Source organism: Taudactylus pleione, unplaced genomic scaffold, assembly GCF_031769625.1.
Source record: "Taudactylus pleione unplaced genomic scaffold, aTauple2 ptg000123l, whole genome shotgun sequence".
NCBI lineage: Eukaryota > Metazoa > Chordata > Amphibia > Anura > Myobatrachidae > Taudactylus > Taudactylus pleione.
Window position 1 is genome coordinate 1474857 of NW_028284525.1, and position 24105 is coordinate 1498961.

General features: G+C 49.0%; 1 protein-coding gene across 1 annotated transcript in view; it reads left to right on the forward strand.

Annotated features, from left to right (window-relative positions):
• Positions 1-24105, forward strand: part of MAB21L3 (mab-21 like 3) — a 251372-nt gene that overhangs the window by 57328 nt on the left and 169939 nt on the right. The gene's annotated exons all lie outside the window — the stretch shown is intronic.

A 24105-nucleotide genomic window follows, 5' to 3' on the forward strand; every position in this document is an offset into this window, starting at 1 on the left:
TATCTCCTAGCTGTCTACTACAGTCCCAGCTGTCTACTAACCTCTCTCCTAGCTGTCTACTACTGTCCCAGCTATCTGCTAACCTCTCTCCTAGCTGTCTACTACTGTCCCAGCTATCTGCTAACCTCTCTCCTAGCTGTCTGCTACTGTCCCAGCTATCTACTAACCTCTCTCCTAGCTGTCTACTACTGTCCCAGCTATCTGCTAACCTCTCTCCTAACTGTCTACTACTGTCCCAGCTGTCTTCTAACCTCTCTCCTAGCTGTCTACTACTGTCCGAGCTATCTGCTAACCTCTCTCCTAGCTGTCTACTACTGTCCCAGCTGTCTAGCAACCTCTCTCCTAGCTGTCTACTACTGTCCCAGCTATCTCCTAACCTCTCTCCTAGCTGTCTACTACTGTCCCAGCTGTCTAGTAACCTCTCTCCTAGCTGTCTACTACTGTCCCAGCTATCTGCTAACCTATCTCCTAGCTGTCTACTACTGTCCCAGCTATCTACTAACCTCTCTCCTAGCTGTCTACTACTGTCCCAGCTATCTGCTAACCTCTCTCCTAGCTGTCTACAACTGTCCCAGCTATCTGCTATCCTCTCTCCTAGCTGTCTACTACTGTCCCAGCTATCTGCTAACCTCTGTCCTAGCTGTCTACTACTGTCCCAGCTATCTACTAACTTATCTCCTAGCTGTCTACTACTGTCCCAGCTATCTCCTAACCTCTCTCCTAGCTGTCTACTACTGTCCCAGCTATCTGCTAACCTCTGTCCTAGCTGTCTACTACTGTCCCAGCTATCTACTAACCTATCTCCTAGCTGTCTACTACTGTCCCAGCTATCTCCTAACCTCTCTCCTAGCTGTCTACTACTGTCCCAGCTATCTACTAACCTCTCTCCTAGCTGTCTACTACTGTCTCAGCTATCTACTAACCTCTCTCCTAGCTGTCTACTACTGTCCCAGCTATCTACTAACCTCTCTCCTAGCTGTCTACTACTGTCCCAGCTATCTACTAACCTCTCTCCTAGCTGTCTACTACTGTCCCAGCTATCTCCTAACCTCTCTCCTAGCTGTCTACTACTGTCCCAGCTATCTCCTAACCTCTCTCCTAGCTGTCTACTACTGTCCCAGCTATCTGCTAACCTCTCTCCTAGCTGTCTACTACTGTCCCAGCTATCTGCTAACCTCTCTGCTAGCTGTCTACTACTGTCCAAGTTATCTGCTAACCTCTCTCCTAGCTGTCTACTACTGTCCCAGCTATCTGCTAACCTATCTCCTAGCTGTCTACTACAGTCCCAGCTGTCTACTAACCTCTCTCCTAGCTGTCTACTACTGTCCCAGCTATCTGCTAACCTCTCTCCTAGCTGTCTACTACTGTCCCAGCTATCTGCTAACCTCTCTCCTAGCTGTCTGCTACTGTCCCAGCTATCTACTAACCTCTCTCCTAGCTGTCTACTACTGTCCCAGCTATCTGCTAACCTCTCTCCTAACTGTCTACTACTGTCCCAGCTGTCTTCTAACCTCTCTCCTAGCTGTCTACTACTGTCCGAGCTATCTGCTAACCTCTCTCCTAGCTGTCTACTACTGTCCCAGCTGTCTAGCAACCTCTCTCCTAGCTGTCTACTACTGTCCCAGCTATCTCCTAACCTCTCTCCTAGCTGTCTACTACTGTCCCAGCTGTCTAGTAACCTCTCTCCTAGCTGTCTACTACTGTCCCAGCTATCTGCTTACATCTCTGCTAGCTGTCTACTACTGTCCAAGTTATCTGCTAACCTCTCTCCTAGCTGTCTACTACAGTCCCAGCTATCTGCTAACCTATCTCTTAGCTGTCTACTACAGTCCCAGCTGTCTACTAACCTCTCTCCTAGCTGTCTACTACTGTCCCAGCTATCTGCTAACCTCTCTCCTAGCTGTCTACTACTGTCCCAGCTATCTGCTAACCTCTCTCCTAGCTGTCTTCTACTGTCCCAGCTATCTGCTAACCTCTCTCCTAGCTGTCTGCTACTGTCCCAGCTATCTACTAACCTCTCTCCTAGCTGTCTACTACTGTCGCAGCTATCTGCTAACCTCTCTCCTAACTGTCTACTACTGTCCCAGCTGTCTTCTAACCTCTCTCCTAGCTGTCTACTACTGTCCGAGCTACTTGCTAACCTCTCTCCTAGCTGTCTACTACTGTCCCAGCTGTCTACCAACCTCTCTCCTAGCTGTCTACTACTGTCCCAGCTATCTACTAACCTCTCTCCTAGCTGTCTACTACTGTCCTAGCTGTCTACTAACCTCTCCTAGCTGTCTACTACTGTCCCAGCTGTCTACTAACCTCTCTTCTAGCTGTCTACTACTGTCCCAGCTATCTGCTAACCTCTCTCCTAGCTGTCTACTACTGTACCAGCTGTCTACTAACCTCTCTCCTAGCTGTCTACTACTGTCCCAGCTATCTGCTAACCTCTCTCCTAGCTGTCTACTACTGTCCCAGCTATCTGCTAACCTCTCTCCTAGCTGTCTACTACTGTCCCAGCTATCTCCTAACCTCTCTCCTCGCTGTCTACTACTGTCCCAGCTATCTGCTAACCTATCTCCTAGATGTCTACTACTGTCCCTGCTATCTGCTAACCACTCTCCTAGCTGTCTACTACTGTCCCAGCTATCTGCTAACCTCTCTCCTAGCTGTCTACTACTGTCCCAGCTGTCTACTAACCTCTCTCCTAGCTGTCTACTACTGTCCCAGCTGTCTGCTAACCTCTCTCCTAGCTGTCTACTACTGTCCCAGCTGTCTACTATCCTCTCTCCTAGCTGTCTACTACTGTCCCAGCTGTCTACTAACCTCTCTCCTAGCTGTCTACTACTGTCCCAGCGATCTACTAACCTATCTCCTAGCTGTCTACTACTGTCCCAGCTGTCTGCTAACCTCTCTCCTAGCTGTCTACTACTGTACCAGCTATCTCCTAACCTATCTGCTAGCTGTCTACTACTGTGCCAGCTATCTCCTAACCTCTCTACTAGCTGTCTACTACTGTCCCAGCTATCTGCTAACCTCTCTCCTAGATGTCTACTACTGTCCCAGCTATCTGCTAACCTCTCTCCTAGCTGTCTACTACTGTCCCAGCTATCTGCTCACCTCTCTCCTAGCTGTCTAGTACTGTCCCATCTATCTGCTAACCTCTCTCCTAGCTGTCAACTACTGTCCCAGCTATCTGCTAACCTCTCTCCTAGCTGTCTACTACTGGCCCAGCTGTCTCCTAACCTCTCTCCTAGCTGTCTACTACTGTCCAACCTATCTTCTAACCTCTCTCCTAGCTGTCTACTAATGTCCCAGCTGTGTACTAACCTCTATCCTAGCTGTCTACTACTGTCCCAGCTGTCTACTAACCTCTCTCCTAGCTGTCTACTACTGTCCCAGCTGTCTACTAACCTCTCTCCTAGCTGTCTACTACTGTCCCAGCTATCTACTAACCTCTCTCCTAGCTGTCTACTATTGTCCCAGCTATCTGCTAACCTCTCTCCTAGCTGTCTACTACTGTCCCAGCTGTCTACAAACCTCTCTCCTAGCTGTCTACTACTGTCCCAGCTGTCTACTAACCTCTCTCCTAGCTGTCTACTACTGTCCCAGCTGTCTACTAACCTCTCTCCTAGCTGTCTACTACTGTCCCAGCTGTCTACTAACCTCTCTCCTAGCTGTCTACTACTGTCCCAGCTATCTACTAACCTCTCTCCTAGCTGTCTACTACTGTCCCAGCTGTCTACTAACCTCTCTCCTAGCTGTCTACTACTGTCCCAGCTGTCTACTAACCTCTCTCCTAGCTGTCTACTACTGTCCCAGCTATCTACTAACCTCTCTCCTAGCTGTCTACTGCTGTCCCAGCTATCTCCTAACCTCTCTCCTAGCTGTCTACTACTGTCCCAGCTATCTGCTAACCTCTCTCCTAGCTGTTTAATACTGTCCAAGTTATCTACTAACCTCTCTCCTAGCTGTCTACTACTGTCCCAGCTATCTCCTAACTTCTCTCCTAGCTGTCTACTACTGTCCCAGCTATCTGCTAACCTCTCTCCTAGCTGTCTAGTACTGTCCCAGCTATCTGCTAACCTCTCTCCTAGCTGTCTACTATTGTCCCAGCTGTCTACTAACCTCTATCCTAGCTGTCTACTAGTGTCCCAGCTATCTGCTAACCTCTCTCCTAGCTGTCTACTACTGTCCCAGCTGTCTAATAACCTCTCTCCTAGCTGTCTACTAGTGTCCCAGCTATCTGCTAACCTATCTCCTAGGTGTCTACTACTGTCCCAGCTATCTCCTAACCTCTCTCCTAGCTGTCTACTACTGTCCCAGCTATCTGCTAACCTCTCTCCTAGCTGTCTAGTACTGTCCCAGCTATCTGCTAACCTCTCTCCTAGCTGTCTACTACTGTCCCAGCTATCTCCTAACCTCTCTCCTAGCTGTCTACTACTGTCCCAGCTATCTGCTAACCTCTCTCCTAGCTGTCTAGTACTGTCCCAGCTATCTGCTAACCTCTCTCCTAGCTGTCTACTACTGTCCCAGCTATCTCCTAACCTCTCTCCTAGCTGTCTACTTCTGTCCCAGGTATCTCCTAACCTCTCTCCTAGCTGTCTACTACTGTCCCAGCTGTCTACTAACCTCTCTCCTAGCTGTCTACTAGTGTCCCAGCTATCTGCTAACCTCTCTCCTAGCTGTCAACTACTGTCCCTGCTATCTGCTAACCTCTCTCCTAGCTGTCTACTACTGTCCCAGCTGTCTACTAACCTCTCTCCTAGCTGTCTACTATTGTCCCTGCTGTCTACTAACCTCTCTCCTAGCTGTCTACTAGTGTCCCAGCTATCTGCTAACCTCTCTCCTAGCTGTCTACTACTGTCCCAGCTGTCTACTAACCTCTCTCCTAGCTGTCTACTACTGTCCCAGCTGTCTACTAACCTCTCTCCTAGCTGTCTACTACTGTCCCAGCTGTCTTCTAACCTCTCTCCTAGCTGTCTACTACTGTCCGAGCTATCTGCTAACCTCTCTCCTAGCTGTCTACTACTGTCCCAGCTGTCTAGCAACCTCTCTCCTAGCTGTCTACTACTGTCCCAGTTATCTCCTAACCTCTCTTCTAGCTGTCTACTAGTGTCCCAGCTATCTGCTAACCTCTCTCCTAGCTGTCTACTACTGTCCCAGCTATCTTCTAACCTCTCTCCTAGCTGTCTACTAGTGTCCCAGCTATCTGCTAACCTCTCTCCTAGCTGTCTACTACTGTCCCAGCTGTCTACTAACCTCTCTCCTAGCTGTCTAGTATTGTCCCAGCTGTCTACTAACCTCTCTTCTAGCTGTCTACTAGTGTCCCAGCTATCTGCTAACCTCTCTCCTAGCTGTCTACTACTGTCCCAGCTGTCTACTAACCTTTCTCCTAGCTTTCTACTAGTGTCCCAGCTATCTGCTAACCTATCTCCTAGCTGTCTACTACTAACCCAGCTGTCTACTAACCTCTCTCCTAGCTGTCTAATATTGTCCCAGCTGTCTACTAATCTCTCTCCTAGCTGTCTACTAGTGTCCAAGCTATCTGCTAACCTCTCTCCTAGCTGTCTACTACTGTCCCAGCTGTCTACTAACCTCTCTCCTAGCTGTCTACTACTGTCACAGCTGTCTACTAACCTCTCTCCTAGCTGTCTACTAATGTCCCAGCTATCTGCTAACCTCTCTCATAGCTGTCTACTACTGTCCCAGCTGTCTACTAACCTCTCTCCTAGCTGTCTACTATTGTCCCTGCTGTCTACTAACCTCTCTCCTAGCTGTCTACTAGTGTCCCAGCTATCTGCTAACCTCTCTCCTAGCTGTCTACTACTGTCCCAGCTGTCTACTAACCTCTCTCCTAGCTGTCTACTACTGTCCCAGCTGTCTACTAACCTCTCTCCTAGCTGTCTACTACTGTCCCAGCTGTCTTCTAACCTCTCTCCTAGCTGTCTACTACTGTCCGAGCTATCTGCTAACCTCTCTCCTAGCTGTCTACTACTGTCCCAGCTGTCTAGCAACCTCTCTCCTAGCTGTCTACTACTGTCCCAGTTATCTCCTAACCTCTCTCCTAGCTGTCTACTACTGTCCCAGCTGTCTACTAACCTCTCTCCTAGCTGTCTACTACTGTCCCAGCTATCTTCTAACATCTCTGCTAGCTGTCTACTACTGTCCAAGTTATCTGCTAACCTCTCTCCTAGCTGTCTACTACTGTCCCAGCTGTCTACTAACCTCTCTCCTAGCTGTCTACTATTGTCCCTGCTGTCTACTAACCTCTCTCCTAGCTGTCTACTAGTGTCCCAGCTATCTGCTAACCTCTCTCCTAGCTGTCTACTACTGTCCCAGCTGTCTACTAACCTCTCTCCTAGCTGTCTACTACTGTCCCAGCTGTCTACTAACCTCTCTCCTAGCTGTCTACTACTGTCCCAGCTGTCTTCTAACCTCTCTCCTAGCTGTCTACTACTGTCCGAGCTATCTGCTAACCTCTCTCCTAGCTGTCTACTACTGTCCCAGCTGTCTAGCAACCTCTCTCCTAGCTGTCTACTACTGTCCCAGTTATCTCCTAACCTCTCTCCTAGCTGTCTACTACTGTCCCAGCTGTCTACTAACCTCTCTCCTAGCTGTCTACTACTGTCCCAGCTATCTGCTAACATCTCTGCTAGCTGTCTACTACTGTCCAAGTTATCTGCTAACCTCTCTCCTAGCTGTCTACTACAGTCCCAGCTATCTGCTAACCTCTCTCCTAGCTGTCTACTACTGTCCCAGCTGTCTACTAACCTCTCTCCTAGCTGTCTACTATTGTCCCAGCTGTCTACTAACCTCTCTTCTAGCTGTCTACTAGTGTCCCAGCTATCTGCTAACCTCTCTCCTAGCTGTCTACTACTGTCCCAGATGTCTACTAACCTCTCTCCTAGCTGTCTACTATTGTCCCTGCTGTCTACTAACCTCTGTCCTAGCTGTCTACTACTGTCCCAGCTATCTGCTAACCTATCTCCTAGCTGTCTACTACTGTCCCAGCTATCTCCTAACCTCTCTCCTAGCTGTCTACTACTGTCCCAGCTATCTGCTAACCTCTGTCCTCGCTGTCTACTACTGTCCCAGCTATCTGCTAACCTATCTCCTAGCTGTCTACTACTGTCCCAGCTATCTACTAACCTCTCTCCTAGCTGTCTACTACTGTCCCAGCTGTCTACTAACCTCTCTCCTAGCTGTCTACTACTGTCCCAGCTGTCTACTAACCTCTCTCCTAGCTGTCTACTACTGTCCCAGCTATCTACTAACCTCTCTCCTAGCTGTCTACTACTGTCCCAGCTATCTCCTAACCTCTCTCCTAGCTGTCTACTACTGTCCCATCTATCTACTAACCTCTCTCCTAGCTGTCTACTACTGTCCCAGCTATCTCCTAACCTCTCTCCTAGCTGTCTACTACTGTCCCAGCTGTCTACTAACCTCTCTCCTAGCTGTCTACTAGTGTCCCAGCTATCTGCTAACCTCTCTCCTAGCTGTCTACTACTGTCCCAGCTGTCTACTAACCTCTCTCCTAGCTGTCTACTATTGTCCCAGCTGTCTACTAACCTCTCTCCTAGCTGTCTACTAGTGTCCCAGCTATCTGCTAATCTCTCTCCTAGCTGTCTACTACTGTCCCAGCTGTCTACTATCCTCTCTCCTAGCTGTCTACTACTGTCCCAGCTGTCTACTAACCTCTCTCCTAGCTGTCTACTAGTGTCCCAGCTATCTGCTAGCCTCTCTCCTAGCTGTCTACTACTGTCCCAGCTGTCTACTAACCTCTCTCCTTGCTGTCTACTATTGTCCCAGCTGTCTACTAACCTCTCTCCTATCTGTCTACTAGTGTCCCAGCTATCTGCTAACCTCTCTTCTAGCTGTCTACTACTGTCCCAGCTGTCTACTAACCTCTCTCCTAGCTGTATACTAGTGTCCCAGCTATCTGCTAACCTATCTCCTAGCTGTCTACTACTGTCCCAGCTGTCTGCTAAACTCTCTCCTAGTTGTCTACTACAGTCCCAGCTGTCTACTAACCTCTCTCCTAGCTGTCTACTACTGTCCCAGCTGTCGACTAGCCTCTCTCCTAGCTGTCTACTACTGTACCAGCTATCTGCTAACCTATCTCCTAGCTGTCTACTACTGTCCCAGCTATCTACTAACCTCTCTCCTAGCTGTCTACTACTGTCCCAGCTATCTGCTAACCTCTCTCCTAGCTGTCTACAACTGTCCCAGCTATCTGCTATCCTCTCTCCTAGCTGTCTACTACTGTCCCAGCTATCTGCTAACCTCTGTCCTAGCTGTCTACTACTGTCCCAGCTATCTACTAACTTATCTCCTAGCTGTCTACTACTGTCCCAGCTATCTCCTAACCTCTCTCCTAGCTGTCTACTACTGTCCCAGCTATCTGCTAACCTCTGTCCTAGCTGTCTACTACTGTCCCAGCTATCTACTAACCTATCTCCTAGCTGTCTACTACTGTCCCAGCTATCTCCTAACCTCTCTCCTAGCTGTCTACTACTGTCCCAGCTATCTACTAACCTCTCTCCTAGCTGTCTACTACTGTCTCAGCTATCTACTAACCTCTCTCCTAGCTGTCTACTACTGTCCCAGCTATCTACTAACCTCTCTCCTAGCTGTCTACTACTGTCCCAGCTATCTACTAACCTCTCTCCTAGCTGTCTACTACTGTCCCAGCTATCTCCTAACCTCTCTCCTAGCTGTCTACTACTGTCCCAGCTATCTCCTAACCTCTCTCCTAGCTGTCTACTACTGTCCCAGCTATCTGCTAACCTCTCTCCTAGCTGTCTACTACTGTCCCAGCTATCTGCTAACCTCTCTGCTAGCTGTCTACTACTGTCCAAGTTATCTGCTAACCTCTCTCCTAGCTGTCTACTACTGTCCCAGCTATCTGCTAACCTATCTCCTAGCTGTCTACTACAGTCCCAGCTGTCTACTAACCTCTCTCCTAGCTGTCTACTACTGTCCCAGCTATCTGCTAACCTCTCTCCTAGCTGTCTACTACTGTCCCAGCTATCTGCTAACCTCTCTCCTAGCTGTCTGCTACTGTCCCAGCTATCTACTAACCTCTCTCCTAGCTGTCTACTACTGTCCCAGCTATCTGCTAACCTCTCTCCTAACTGTCTACTACTGTCCCAGCTGTCTTCTAACCTCTCTCCTAGCTGTCTACTACTGTCCGAGCTATCTGCTAACCTCTCTCCTAGCTGTCTACTACTGTCCCAGCTGTCTAGCAACCTCTCTCCTAGCTGTCTACTACTGTCCCAGCTATCTCCTAACCTCTCTCCTAGCTGTCTACTACTGTCCCAGCTGTCTAGTAACCTCTCTCCTAGCTGTCTACTACTGTCCCAGCTATCTGCTAACCTATCTCCTAGCTGTCTACTACTGTCCCAGCTATCTACTAACCTCTCTCCTAGCTGTCTACTACTGTCCCAGCTATCTGCTAACCTCTCTCCTAGCTGTCTACAACTGTCCCAGCTATCTGCTATCCTCTCTCCTAGCTGTCTACTACTGTCCCAGCTATCTGCTAACCTCTGTCCTAGCTGTCTACTACTGTCCCAGCTATCTACTAACTTATCTCCTAGCTGTCTACTACTGTCCCAGCTATCTCCTAACCTCTCTCCTAGCTGTCTACTACTGTCCCAGCTATCTGCTAACCTCTGTCCTAGCTGTCTACTACTGTCCCAGCTATCTACTAACCTATCTCCTAGCTGTCTACTACTGTCCCAGCTATCTCCTAACCTCTCTCCTAGCTGTCTACTACTGTCCCAGCTATCTACTAACCTCTCTCCTAGCTGTCTACTACTGTCTCAGCTATCTACTAACCTCTCTCCTAGCTGTCTACTACTGTCCCAGCTATCTACTAACCTCTCTCCTAGCTGTCTACTACTGTCCCAGCTATCTACTAACCTCTCTCCTAGCTGTCTACTACTGTCCCAGCTATCTCCTAACCTCTCTCCTAGCTGTCTACTACTTTCCCAGCTATCTCCTAACCTCTCTCCTAGCTGTCTACTACTGTCCCAGCTATCTGCTAACCTCTCTCCTAGCTGTCTACTACTGTCCCAGCTATCTGCTAACCTCTCTGCTAGCTGTCTACTACTGTCCAAGTTATCTGCTAACCTCTCTCCTAGCTGTCTACTACTGTCCCAGCTATCTGCTAACCTATCTCCTAGCTGTCTACTACAGTCCCAGCTGTCTACTAACCTCTCTCCTAGCTGTCTACTACTGTCCCAGCTATCTGCTAACCTCTCTCCTAGCTGTCTACTACTGTCCCAGCTATCTGCTAACCTCTCTCCTAGCTGTCTGCTACTGTCCCAGCTATCTACTAACCTCTCTCCTAGCTGTCTACTACTGTCCCAGCTATCTGCTAACCTCTCTCCTAACTGTCTACTACTGTCCCAGCTGTCTTCTAACCTCTCTCCTAGCTGTCTACTACTGTCCGAGCTATCTGCTAACCTCTCTCCTAGCTGTCTACTACTGTCCCAGCTGTCTAGCAACCTCTCTCCTAGCTGTCTACTACTGTCCCAGCTATCTCCTAACCTCTCTCCTAGCTGTCTACTACTGTCCCAGCTGTCTAGTAACCTCTCTCCTAGCTGTCTACTACTGTCCCAGCTATCTGCTTACATCTCTGCTAGCTGTCTACTACTGTCCAAGTTATCTGCTAACCTCTCTCCTAGCTGTCTACTACAGTCCCAGCTATCTGCTAACCTATCTCTTAGCTGTCTACTACAGTCCCAGCTGTCTACTAACCTCTCTCCTAGCTGTCTACTACTGTCCCAGCTATCTGCTAACCTCTCTCCTAGCTGTCTACTACTGTCCCAGCTATCTGCTAACCTCTCTCCTAGCTGTCTTCTACTGTCCCAGCTATCTGCTAACCTCTCTCCTAGCTGTCTGCTACTGTCCCAGCTATCTACTAACCTCTCTCCTAGCTGTCTACTACTGTCGCAGCTATCTGCTAACCTCTCTCCTAACTGTCTACTACTGTCCCAGCTGTCTTCTAACCTCTCTCCTAGCTGTCTACTACTGTCCGAGCTACTTGCTAACCTCTCTCCTAGCTGTCTACTACTGTCCCAGCTGTCTACCAACCTCTCTCCTAGCTGTCTACTACTGTCCCAGCTATCTACTAACCTCTCTCCTAGCTGTCTACTACTGTCCTAGCTGTCTACTAACCTCTCCTAGCTGTCTACTACTGTCCCAGCTGTCTACTAACCTCTCTTATAGCTGTCTACTACTGTCCCAGCTATCTGCTAACCTCTCTCCTAGCTGTCTACTACTGTACGAGCTGTCTACTAACCTCTCTCCTAGCTGTCTACTACTGTCCCAGCTATCTGCTAACCTCTCTCCTAGCTGTCTACTACTGTCCCAGCTATCTGCTAACCTCTCTCCTAGCTGTCTACTACTGTCCCAGCTATCTCCTAACCTCTCTCCTCGCTGTCTACTACTGTCCCAGCTATCTGCTAACCTATCTCCTAGATGTCTACTACTGTCCCTGCTATCTGCTAACCACTCTCCTAGCTGTCTACTACTGTCCCAGCTATCTGCTAACCTCTCTCCTAGCTGTCTACTACTGTCCCAGCTGTCTACTAACCTCTCTCCTAGCTGTCTACTACTGTCCCAGCTGTCTGCTAACCTCTCTCCTAGCTGTCTACTACTGTCCCAGCTGTCTACTATCCTCTCTCCTAGCTGTCTACTACTGTCCCAGCTGTCTACTAACCTCTCTCCTAGCTGTCTACTACTGTCCCAGCGATCTACTAACCTATCTCCTAGCTGTCTACTACTGTCCCAGCTGTCTGCTAACCTCTCTCCTAGCTGTCTACTACTGTACCAGCTATCTCCTAACCTATCTGCTAGCTGTCTACTACTGTGCCAGCTATCTCCTAACCTCTCTACTAGCTGTCTACTACTGTCCCAGCTATCTGCTAACCTCTCTCCTAGATGTCTACTACTGTCCCAGCTATCTGCTAACCTCTCTCCTAGCTGTCAACTACTGTCCCAGCTATCTGCTCACCTCTCTCCTAGCTGTCTAGTACTGTCCCATCTATCTGCTAACCTCTCTCCTAGCTGTCAACTACTGTCCCAGCTATCTGCTAACCTCTCTCCTAGCTGTCTACTACTGGCCCAGCTGTCTCCTAACCTCTCTCCTAGCTGTCTACTACTGTCCAACCTATCTACTAACCTCTCTCCTAGCTGTCTACTAATGTCCCAGCTGTGTACTAACCTCTATCCTAGCTGTCTACTACTGTCCCAGCTGTCTACTAACCTCTCTCCTAGCTGTCTACTACTGTCCCAGCTGTCTACTAACCTCTCTCCTAGCTGTCTACTACTGTCCCAGCTATCTACTAACCTCTCTCCTAGCTGTCTACTATTGTCCCAGCTATCTGCTAACCTCTCTCCTAGCTGTCTACTACTGTCCCAGCTGTCTACAAACCTCTCTCCTAGCTGTCTACTACTGTCCCAGCTGTCTACTAACCTCTCTCCTAGCTGTCTACTACTGTCCCAGCTGTCTACTAACCTCTCTCCTAGCTGTCTACTACTGTCCCAGCTGTCTACTAACCTCTCTCCTAGCTGTCTACTACTGTCCCAGCTATCTACTAACCTCTCTCCTAGCTGTCTACTACTGTCCCAGCTGTCTACTAACCTCTCTCCTAGCTGTCTACTACTGTCCCAGCTGTCTACTAACCTCTCTCCTAGCTGTCTACTACTGTCCCAGCTATCTACTAACCTCTCTCCTAGCTGTCTACTGCTGTCCCAGCTATCTCCTAACCTCTCTCCTAGCTGTCTACTACTGTCCCAGCTATCTGCTAACCTCTCTCCTAGCTGTTTAATACTGTCCAAGTTATCTACTAACCTCTCTCCTAGCTGTCTACTACTGTCCCAGCTATCTCCTAACTTCTCTCCTAGCTGTCTACTACTGTCCCAGCTATCTGCTAACCTCTCTCCTAGCTGTCTAGTACTGTCCCAGCTATCTGATAACCTCTCTCCTAGCTGTCTACTATTGTCCCAGCTGTCTACTAACCTCTATCCTAGCTGTCTACTAGTGTCCCAGCTATCTGCTAACCTCTCTCCTAGCTGTCTACTACTGTCCCAGCTGTCTAATAACCTCTCTCCTAGCTGTCTACTAGTGTCCCAGCTATCTGCTAACCTATCTCCTAGGTGTCTACTACTGTCCCAGCTATCTCCTAACCTCTCTCCTAGCTGTCTACTACTGTCCCAGCTATCTGCTAACCTCTCTCCTAGCTGTCTAGTACTGTCCCAGCTATCTGCTAACCTCTCTCCTAGCTGTCTACTACTGTCCCAGCTATCTCCTAACCTCTCTCCTAGCTGTCTACTACTGTCCCAGCTATCTGCTAACCTCTCTACTAGCTGTCTAGTACTGTCCCAGCTATCTGCTAACCTCTCTCCTAGCTGTCTACTACTGTCCCAGCTATCTCCTAACCTCTCTCCTAGCTGTCTACTTCTGTCCCAGGTATCTCCTAACCTCTCTCCTAGCTGTCTACTACTGTCCCAGCTGTCTACTAACCTCTCTCCTAGCTGTCTACTAGTGTCCCAGCTATCTGCTAACCTCTCTCCTAGCTGTCAACTACTGTCCCTGCTATCTGCTAACCTCTCTCCTAGCTGTCTACTACTGTCCCAGCTGTCTACTAACCTCTCTCCTAGCTGTCTACTATTGTCCCTGCTGTCTACTAACCTCTCTCCTAGCTGTCTACTAGTGTCCCAGCTATCTGCTAACCTCTCTCCTAGCTGTCTACTACTGTCCCAGCTGTCTACTAACCTCTCTCCTAGCTGTCTACTACTGTCCCAGCTGTCTACTAACCTCTCTCCTAGCTGTCTACTACTGTCCCAGCTGTCTTCTAACCTCTCTCCTAGCTGTCTACTACTGTCCGAGCTATCTGCTAACCTCTCTCCTAGCTGTCTACTACTGTCCCAGCTGTCTAGCAACCTCTCTCCTAGCTGTCTACTACTGTCCCAGTTATCTCCTAACCTCTCTCCTAGCTGTCTACTACTGTCCCAGCTGTCTACTAACCTCTCTCCTAGCTGTCTACTACTGTCCCAGCTATCTGCTAACATCTCTGCTAGCTGTCTACTACTGTCCAAGTTATCTGCTAACCTCTCTCCTAGCTGTCTACTACAGTCCCAGCTATCTGCTAACCTATCTCTTAGCTGTCTACTACAGTCCCAGCTGTCTACTAACCTCTCTCCTAGCTGTCTACTACTGTCCCAGCTATCTGCTAACCTTTCTCCTAGCTGTCTACTACTGTCCCAGCTATCTGCTAACCTCTCTCCTAGCTGTCTACTACTGTCCCAGCTATCTGCTAACCTCTCTCCTAGCTGTCTGCTACTGTCCCAGCTATCTACTAACCTCTCTCCTAGCTGTCTACTACTGTCCCAGCTATCTGCTAACCTCTCTCCTAACTGTCTACTACTGTCCCAGCTGTCTTCTAACCTCTCTCCTAGCTGTCTACTACTGTCCGAGCTACTTGCTAACCTCTCTCCTAGCTGTCTACTACTGTCCCAGCTGTCTACCAACCTCTCTCCTAGCTGTCTACTACTGTCCCAGCTATCTACTAACCTCTCTCCTAGCTGTCTACTACTGTCCCAGCTGTCTACTAACCTCCCCTAGCTGTCTACTACTGTCCCAGCTGTCTACTAACCTCTCTTCTAGCTGTCTACTACTGTCCCAGCTATCTGCTAACCTCTCTCCTAGCTGTCTACTACTGTACCAGCTGTCTACTAACCTCTCTCCTAGCTGTCTACTACTGTCCCAGCTATCTGCTAACCTCTCTCCTAGCTGTCTACTACTGTCCCAGCTATCTGCTAACCTCTCTCCTAGCTGTCTACTACTGTCCCAGCTGTCTACTAACCTCTCTCCTAGCTGTCTACTACTGTCCCAGCTATCTGCTAACCTCTCTCCTAGCTGTCTACTACTGTCCCAGCTGTCTACTAACCTCTCTCCTAGCTGTCTACTATTGTCCCAGCTGTCTACTAACCTCTCTTCTAGCTGTCTACTAGTGTCCCAGCTATCTGCTAACCTCTCTCCTAGCTGTCTACTACTGTCCCAGCTATCTTCTAACCTCTCTCCTAGCTGTCTACTAGTGTCCCAGCTATCTGCTAACCTCTCTCCTAGCTGTCTACTACTGTCCCAGCTGTCTACTAACCTCTCTCCTAGCTGTCTACTATTGTCCCAGCTGTCTACTAACCTCTCTTCTAGCTGTCTACTAGTGTCCCAGCTATCTGCTAACCTCTCTCCTAGCTGTCTACTACTGTCCCAGCTGTCTACTAACCTCTCTCCTAGCTTTCTACTAGTGTCCCAGCTATCTGCTAACCTATCTCCTAGCTGTCTACTACTGTCCCAGCTGTCTGCTAACCTCTCTCCTAGCTGTCTACTATTGTCCCAGCTGTCTACTAATCTCTCTCCTAGCTGTCTACTAGTGTCCAAGCTATCTGCTAACCTCTCTCCTAGCTGTCTACTACTGTCCCAGCTGTCTACTAACCTCTCTCCTAGCTGTCTACTACTGTCACAGCTGTCTACTAACCTCTCTCCTAGCTGTCTACTAATGTCCCAGCTATCTGCTAACCTCTCTCATAGCTGTCTACTACTGTCCCAGCTGTCTACTAACCTCTCTCCTAGCTGTCTACTATTGTCCCAGCTGTCTACTAACCTCTCTCCTAGCTGTCTACTAGTGTCCCAGCTGTCTACTAACCTCTCTCCTAGCTGTCTACTATTGTCCCAGCTGTCTACTAACCTCTATCCTAGCTGTCTACTAGTGTCCCAGCTATCTGCTAACCTCTCTCCTAGCTGTCTACTACTGTCCCAGCTGTCTACTAACCTCTCTCCTAGCTGTCTACTAGTGTCCCAGCTATCTGCTAACCTATCTCCTAGGTGTCTACTACTGTCCCAGCTGTCTGCTAACCTCTCTCCTAGCTGTCTACTACTGTCCCAGCTGTCTACTAACCTCTCTCCTAGCTGTCTACTACTGTCACAGCTGTCTACTAACCTCTCTCCTAGCTGTCTACTAATGTCCCAGCTATCTGCTAACCTCTCTCATAGCTGTCTACTACTGTCCCAGCTGTCTACTAACCTCTCTCCTAGCTGTCTACTATTGTCCCAGCTGTCTACTAACCTCTCTCCTAGCTGTCTACTAGTGTCCCAGCTATCTGCTAACCTCTCTCCTAGCTGTCTAATATTGTCCCAGCTGTCTACTAACCTCTATCCTAGCTGTCTACTAGTGTCCCAGCTATCTGCTAACCTCTCTCCTAGCTGTCTACTACTGTCCCAGCTGTCTACTAACCTCTCTCCTAGCTGTCTACTAGTGTCCCAGCTATCTGCTAACCTATCTCCTAGGTGTCTACTACTGTCCCAGCTATCTCCTAACCTCTCTCCTAGCTGTCTACTACTGTCCCAGCTATCTGCTAACCTCTCTCCTAGCTGTCTAGTACTGTCCCAGCTATCTGCTAACCTCTCTCCTAGCTGTCTACTACTGTCCCAGCTATCTCCTAACCTCTCTCCTAGCTGTCTACTACTGTCCCAGCTATCTGCTAACCTCTCTCCTAGCTGTCTAGTACTGTCCCAGCTATCTGCTAACCTCTCTCCTAGCTGTCTACTACTGTCCCAGCTATCTCCTAACCTCTCTCCTAGCTGTCTACTTCTGTCCCAGGTATCTCCTAACCTCTCTCCTAGCTGTCTACTACTGACCCAGCTGTCTACTAACCTCTCTCCTAGCTGTCTACTAGTGTCCCAGCTATCTGCTAACCTCTCTCCTAGCTGTCAACTACTGTCCCTGCTATCTGCTAACCTCTCTCCTAGCTGTCTACTACTGTCCCAGCTGTCTACTAACCTCTCTCCTAGCTGTCTACTATTGTCCCTGCTGTCTACTAACCTCTCTCCTAGCTGTCTACTAGTGTCCCAGCTATCTGCTAACCTCTCTCCTAGCTGTCTACTACTGTCCCAGCTGTCTACTAACCTCTCTCCTAGCTGTCTACTACTGTCCCAGCTGTCTACTAACCTCTCTCCTAGCTGTCTACTACTGTCCCAGCTGTCTTCTAACCTCTCTCCTAGCTGTCTACTACTGTCCGAGCTATCTGCTAACCTCTCTCCTAGCTGTCTACTACTGTCCCAGCTGTCTAGCAACCTCTCTCCTAGCTGTCTACTACTGTCCCAGTTATCTCCTAACCTCTCTCCTAGCTGTCTACTACTGTCCCAGCTGTCTACTAACCTCTCTCCTAGCTGTCTACTACTGTCCCAGCTATCTGCTAACATCTCTGCTAGCTGTCTACTACTGTCCAAGTTATCTGCTAACCTCTCTCCTAGCTGTCTACTACAGTCCCAGCTATCTGCTAACCTCTCTCCTAGCTGTCTACTACTGTCCCAGCTGTCTACTAACCTCTCTCCTAGCTGTCTACTATTGTCCCAGCTGTCTACTAACCTCTCTTCTAGCTGTCTACTTGTGTCCCAGCTATCTGCTAACCTCTCTCCTAGCTGTCTACTACTGTCCCAGATGTCTACTAACCTCTCTCCTAGCTGTCTACTGTTGTCCCTGCTGTCTACTAACCTCTGTCCTAGCTGTCTACTACTGTCCCAGCTATCTGCTAACCTATCTCCTAGCTGTCTAATATTGTCCCAGCTGTCTACTAACCTCTATCCTAGCTGTCTACTACTGTCCCAGCTGTCTACTAACCTCTCTCCTAGCTGTCTACTAGTGTCCCAGCTATCTGCTAACCTATCTCCTAGGTGTCTACTACTGTCCCAGCTATGTCCTAACCTCTCTCCTAGCTGTCTACTACTGTCCCAGCTATCTGCTAACCTCTCTCCTAGATGTCTAGTACTGTCCCAGCTATCTGCTAACCTCTCTCCTAGCTGTCTACTACTGTCCCAGCTGTCTACTAACCTCTCTCCTAGCTGTCTACTATTGTCCCAGCAGTCTACTAACCTCTCTTCTAGCTGTCTACTTGTGTCCCAGCTATCTGCTAACCTCTCTCCTAGCTGTCTACTACTGTCCCAGATGTCTACTAACCTCTCTCCTAGCTGTCTACTGTTGTCCCTGCTGTCTACTAACCTCTGTCCTAGCTGTCTACTACTGTCCCAGCTATCTGCTAACCTATCTCCTAGCTGTCTACTACTGTCCCAGCTATCTCCTAAACTCTCTCCTAGCTGTCTACTACTGTCCCAGCTATCTGCTAACCTCTGTCCTCGCTGTCTACTACTGTCCCAGCTATCTGCTAACCTATCTCCTAGCTGTCTACTACTGTCCCAGCTATCTACTAACCTCTCTCCTAGCTGTCTACTACTGTCCCAGCTGTCTACTAACCTCTCTCCTAGCTGTCTACTACTGTCCCAGCTGTCTACTAACCTCTCTCCTAGCTGTCTACTACTGTCCCAGCTATCTACTAACCTCTCTCCTAGCTGTCTACTACTGTCCCAGCTATCTCCTAACCTCTCTCCTAGCTGTCTACTACTGTCCCATCTATCTACTAACCTCTCTCCTAGCTGTCTACTACTGTCCCAGCTATCTCCTAACCTCTCTCCTAGCTGTCTACTACTGTCCCAGCTGTCTACTAACCTCTCTCCTAGCTGTCTACTAGTGTCCCAGCTATCTGCTAACCTCTCTCCTAGCTGTCTACTACTGTCCCAGCTGTCTACTAACCTCTCTCCTAGCTGTCTACTATTGTCCCAGCTGTCTACTAACCTCTCTCCTAGCTGTCTACTAGTGTCCCAGCTATCTGCTAACCTCTCTCCTAGCTGTCTACTACTGTCCCAGCTGTCTACTATCCTCTCTCCTAGCTGTCTACTACTGTCCCAGCTGTCTACTAACCTCTCTCCTAGCTGTCTACTAGTGTCCCAGCTATCTGCTAGCCTCTCTCCTAGCTGTCTACTACTGTCCCAGCTGTCTACTAACCTCTCTCCTAGCTGTCTACTATTGTCCCAGCTGTCTACTAACCTCTCTCCTAGCTGTCTACTAGTGTCCCAGCTATCTGCTAACCTCTCTTCTAGCTGTCTACTAGTGTCCCAGCTATCTGCTAACCTCTCTCCTAGCTGTCTACTACTGTCCCAGCTGTCTACTAACCTCTCTCCTAGCTTTCTACTAGTGTCCCAGCTATCTGCTAACCTATCTCCTAGCTGTCTACTACTAACCCAGCTGTCTACTAACCTCTCTCCTAGCTGTCTACTATTGTCCCAGCTGTCTACTAATCTCTCTCCTAGCTGTCTACTAGTGTCCAAGCTATCTGCTAACCTCTCTCCTAGCTGTCTACTACTGTCCCAGCTGTCTACTAACCTCTCTCCTAGCTGTCTACTACTGTCACAGCTGTCTACTAACCTCTCTCCTAGCTGTCTACTAATGTCCCAGCTATCTGCTAACCTCTCTCATAGCTGTCTACTACTGTCCCAGCTGTCTACTAACCTCTCTCCTAGCTGTCTACTATTGTCCCAGCTGTCTACTAACCTCTCTCCTAGCTGTCTACTAGTGTCCCAGCTATCTGCTAACCTCTCTCCTAGCTGTCTAATATTGTCCCAGCTGTCTACTAACCTCTATCCTAGCTGTCTACTACTGTCCCAGCTGTCTACTAACCTCTCTCCTAGCTGTCTACTAGTGTCCCAGCTATCTGCTAACCTATCTCCTAGGTGTCTACTACTGTCCCAGCTATGTCCTAACCTCTCTCCTAGCTGTCTACTACTGTCCCAGCTATCTGCTAACCTCTCTCCTAGATGTCTAGTACTGTCCCAGCTATCTGCTAACCTCTCTCCTAGCTGTCTACTACTGTCCCAGCTATCTCCTAACCTCTCTTCTAGCTGTCTACTACTGTCCCAGCTATCTGCTAACCTCTCTCCTAGCTGTCTAGTACTGTCCCAGCTATCTGCTAACCTCTCTCCTAGCTGTCTACTACTGTCCCAGCTATCTCCTAACCTCTCTCCTAGCTGTCTACTTCTGTCCCAGGTATCTCCTAACCTCTCTCCTAGCTGTCTACTACTGTCCCAGCTGTCTACTAACCTCTCTCCTAGCTGTCTACTAGTGTCCCAGCTATCTGCTAACCTCTCTCCTAGCTGTCAACTACTGTCCCTGCTATCTGCTAACCTCTCTCCTAGCTGTCTACTACTGTCCCAGCTGTCTACTAACCTCTCTCCTAGCTGTCTACTATTGTCCCTGCTGTCTACTAACCTCTCTCCTAGCTGTCTACTAGTGTCCCAGCTATCTGCTAACCTCTCTCCTAGCTGTCTACTACTGTCCCAGCTGTCTACTAACCTCTCTCCTAGCTGTCTACTACTGTCCCAGCTGTCTACTAACCTCTCTCCTAGCTGTCTACTACTGTCCCAGCTGTCTTCTAACCTCTCTCCTAGCTGTCTACTACTGTCCGAGCTATCTGCTAACCTCTCTCCTAGCTGTCTACTACTGTCCCAGCTGTCTAGCAACCTCTCTCCTAGCTGTCTACTACTGTCCCAGTTATCTCCTAACCTCTCTCCTAGCTGTCTACTACTGTCCCAGCTGTCTACTCACCTCTCTCCTAGCTGTCTACTACTGTCCCAGCTATCTGCTAACCTCTCTCCTAGCTGTCTACTACTGTCCCAGCTGTCTACTAACCTCTCTCCTAGCTGTCTACTACTGTCACAGCTGTCTACTAACCTCTCTCCTAGCTGTCTACTAATGTCCCAGCTATCTGCTAACCTCTCTCATAGCTGTCTACTACTGTCCCAGCTGTCTACTAACCTCTCTCCTAGCTGTCTACTATTGTCCCAGCTGTCTACAAACCTCTCTCCTAGCTGTCTACTAGTGTCCCAGCTATCTGCTAACCTCTCTCCTAGCTGTCTAATATTGTCCCAGCTGTCTACTAACCTCTATCCTAGCTGTCTACTACTGTCCCAGCTGTCTACTAACCTCTCTCCTAGCTGTCTACTAGTGTCCCAGCTATCTGCTAACCTATCTCCTAGGTGTCTACTACTGTCCCAGCTATCTCCTAACCTCTCTCCTAGCTGTCTACTACTGTCCCAGCTATCTGCTAACCTCTCTCCTAGCTGTCTAGTACTGTCCCAGCTATCTGCTAACCTCTCTCCTAGCTGTCTACTACTGTCCCAGCTATCTCCTAACCTCTCTCCTAGCTGTCTACTACTGTCCCAGCTATCTGCTAACCTCTCTCCTAGCTGTCTAGTACTGTCCCAGCTATCTGCTAACCTCTCTCCTAGCTGTCTACTACTGTCCCAGCTATCTCCTAACCTCTCTCCTAGCTGTCTACTTCTGTCCCAGGTATCTCCTAACCTCTCTCCTAGCTGTCTACTACTGTCCCAGCTGTCTACTAACCTCTCTCCTAGCTGTCTACTAGTGTCCCAGCTATCTGCTAACCTCTCTCCTAGCTGTCAACTACTGTCCCTGCTATCTGCTAACCTCTCTCCTAGCTGTCTACTACTGTCCCAGCTGTCTACTAACCTCTCTCCTAGCTGTCTACTATTGTCCCTGCTGTCTACTAACCTCTCTCCTAGCTGTCTACTAGTGTCCCAGCTATCTGCTAACCTCTCTCCTAGCTGTCTACTACTGTCCCAGCTGTCTACTAACCTCTCTCCTAGCTGTCTACTACTGTCCCAGCTGTCTACTAACCTCTCTCCTAGCTGTCTACTACTGTCCCAGCTGTCTTCTAACCTCTCTCCTAGCTGTCTACTACTGTCCGAGCTATCTGCTAACCTCTCTCCTAGCTGTCTACTACTGTCCCAGCTGTCTAGCAACCTCTCTCCTAGCTGTCTACTACTGTCCCAGTTATCTCCTAACCTCTCTCCTAGCTGTCTACTACTGTCCCAGCTGTCTACTAACCTCTCTCCTAGCTGTCTACTACTGTCCCAGCTATCTGCTAACATCTCTGCTAGCTGTCTACTACTGTCCAAGTTATCTGCTAACCTCTCTCCTAGCTGTCTACTACAGTCCCAGCTATCTGCTAACCTCTCTCCTAGCTGTCTACTACTGTCCCAGCTGTCTACTAACCTCTCTCCTAGCTGTCTACTATTGTCCCAGCTGTCTACTAACCTCTCTTCTAGCTGTCTACTAGTGTCCCAGCTATCTGCTAACCTCTCTCCTAGCTGTCTACTACTGTCCCAGATGTCTACTAACCTCTCTCCTAGCTGTCTACTATTGTCCCTGCTGTCTACTAACCTCTGTCCTAGCTGTCTACTACTGTCCCAGCTATCTGCTAACCTATCTCCTAGCTGTCTACTACTGTCCCAGCTATCTCCTAACCTCTCTCCTAGCTGTCTACTACTGTCCCAGCTATCTGCTAACCTCTGTCCTCGCTGTCTACTACTGTCCCAGCTATCTGCTAACCTATCTCCTAGCTGTCTACTACTGTCCCAGCTATCTACTAACCTCTCTCCTAGCTGTCTACTACTGTCCCAGCTGTCTACTAACCTCTCTCCTAGCTGTCTACTACTGTCCCAGCTGTCTACTAACCTCTCTCCTAGCTGTCTACTACTGTCCCAGCTATCTACTAACCTCTCTCCTAGCTGTCTACTACTGTCCCAGCTATCTCCTAACCTCTCTCCTAGCTGTCTACTACTGTCCCAGCTATCTCCTAACCTCTCTCCTAGCTGTCTACTACTGTCCCAGCTGTCTACTAACCTCTCTCCTAGCTGCCTACTAGTGTCCCAGCTATCTGCTAACCTCTCTCCTAGCTGTCTACTACTGTCCCAGCTGTCTACTAACCTCTCTCCTAGCTGTCTACTATTGTCCCAGCTGTCTACTAACCTCTCTCCTAGCTGTCTACTAGTGTCCCAGCTATCTGCTAACCTCTCTCCTAGCTGTCTACTACTGTCCCAGCTGTCTACTATCCTCTCTCCTAGCTGTCTACTACTGTCCCAGCTGTCTACTAACCTCTCTCCTAGCTGTCTACTAGTGTCCCAGCTATCTGCTAGCCTCTCTCCTAGCTGTCTACTACTGTCCCAGCTGTCTACTAACCTCTCTCCTCGCTGTCTACTATTGTCCCAGCTGTCTACTAACCTCTCTCCTAGCTGTCTACTAGTGTCCCAGCTATCTGCTAACCTCTCTCCTAGCTGTCTAATATTGTCCCAGCTGTCTACTAACCTCTATCCTAGCTGTCTACTAGTGTCCCAGCTATCTGCTAACCTCTCTCCTAGCTGTCTACTACTGTCCCAGCTGTCTACTAACCTCTCTCCTAGCTGTCTACTAGTGTCCCAGCTATCTGCTAACCTATCTCCTAGGTGTCTACACCTGTCCCAGCTATCTCCTAACCTCTCTCCTAGCTGTCTACTACTGTCCCAGCTATCTGCTAACCTCTCTCCTAGCTGTCTAGTACTGTCCCAGCTATCTGCTAACCTCTCTCCTAGCTGTCTACTACTGTCCCAGCTATCTCCTAACCTCTCTCCTAGCTGTCTACTACTGTCCCAGCTATCTGCTAACCTCTCTCCTAGCTGTCTAGTACTGTCCCAGCTATCTGCTAACCTCTCTCCTAGCTGTCTACTACTGTCCCAGCTATCTCCTAACCTCTCTCCTAGCTGTCTACTTCTGTCCCAGGTATCTCCTAACCTCTCTCCTAGCTGTCTACTACTGTCCCAGCTGTCTACTAACCTCTCTCCTAGCTGTCTACTAGTGTCCCAGCTATCTGCTAACCTCTCTCCTAGCTGTCAACTACTGTCCCTGCTATCTGCTAACCTCTCTCCTAGCTGTCTACTACTGTCCCAGCTGTCTACTAACCTCTCTCCTTGCTGTCTACTATTGTCCCTGCTGTCTACTAACCTCTCTCCTAGCTGTCTACTAGTGTCCCAGCTATCTGCTAACCTCTCTCCTAGCTGTCTACTACTGTCCCAGCTGTCTACTAACCTCTCTCCTAGCTGTCTACTACTGTCCCAGCTGTCTACTAACCTCTCTCCTAGCTGTCTACTACTGTCCCAGCTGTCTTCTAACCTCTCTCCTAGCTGTCTACTACTGTCCGAGCTATCTGCTAACCTCTCTCTTAGCTGTCTACTACTGTCCCAGCTGTCTAGCAACCTCTCTCCTAGCTGTCTACTACTGTCCCAGTTATCTCCTAACCTCTCTCCTAGCTGTCTACTACTGTCCCAGCTGTCTACTAACCTCTCTCCTAGCTGTCTACTACTGTCCCAGCTATCTGCTAACATCT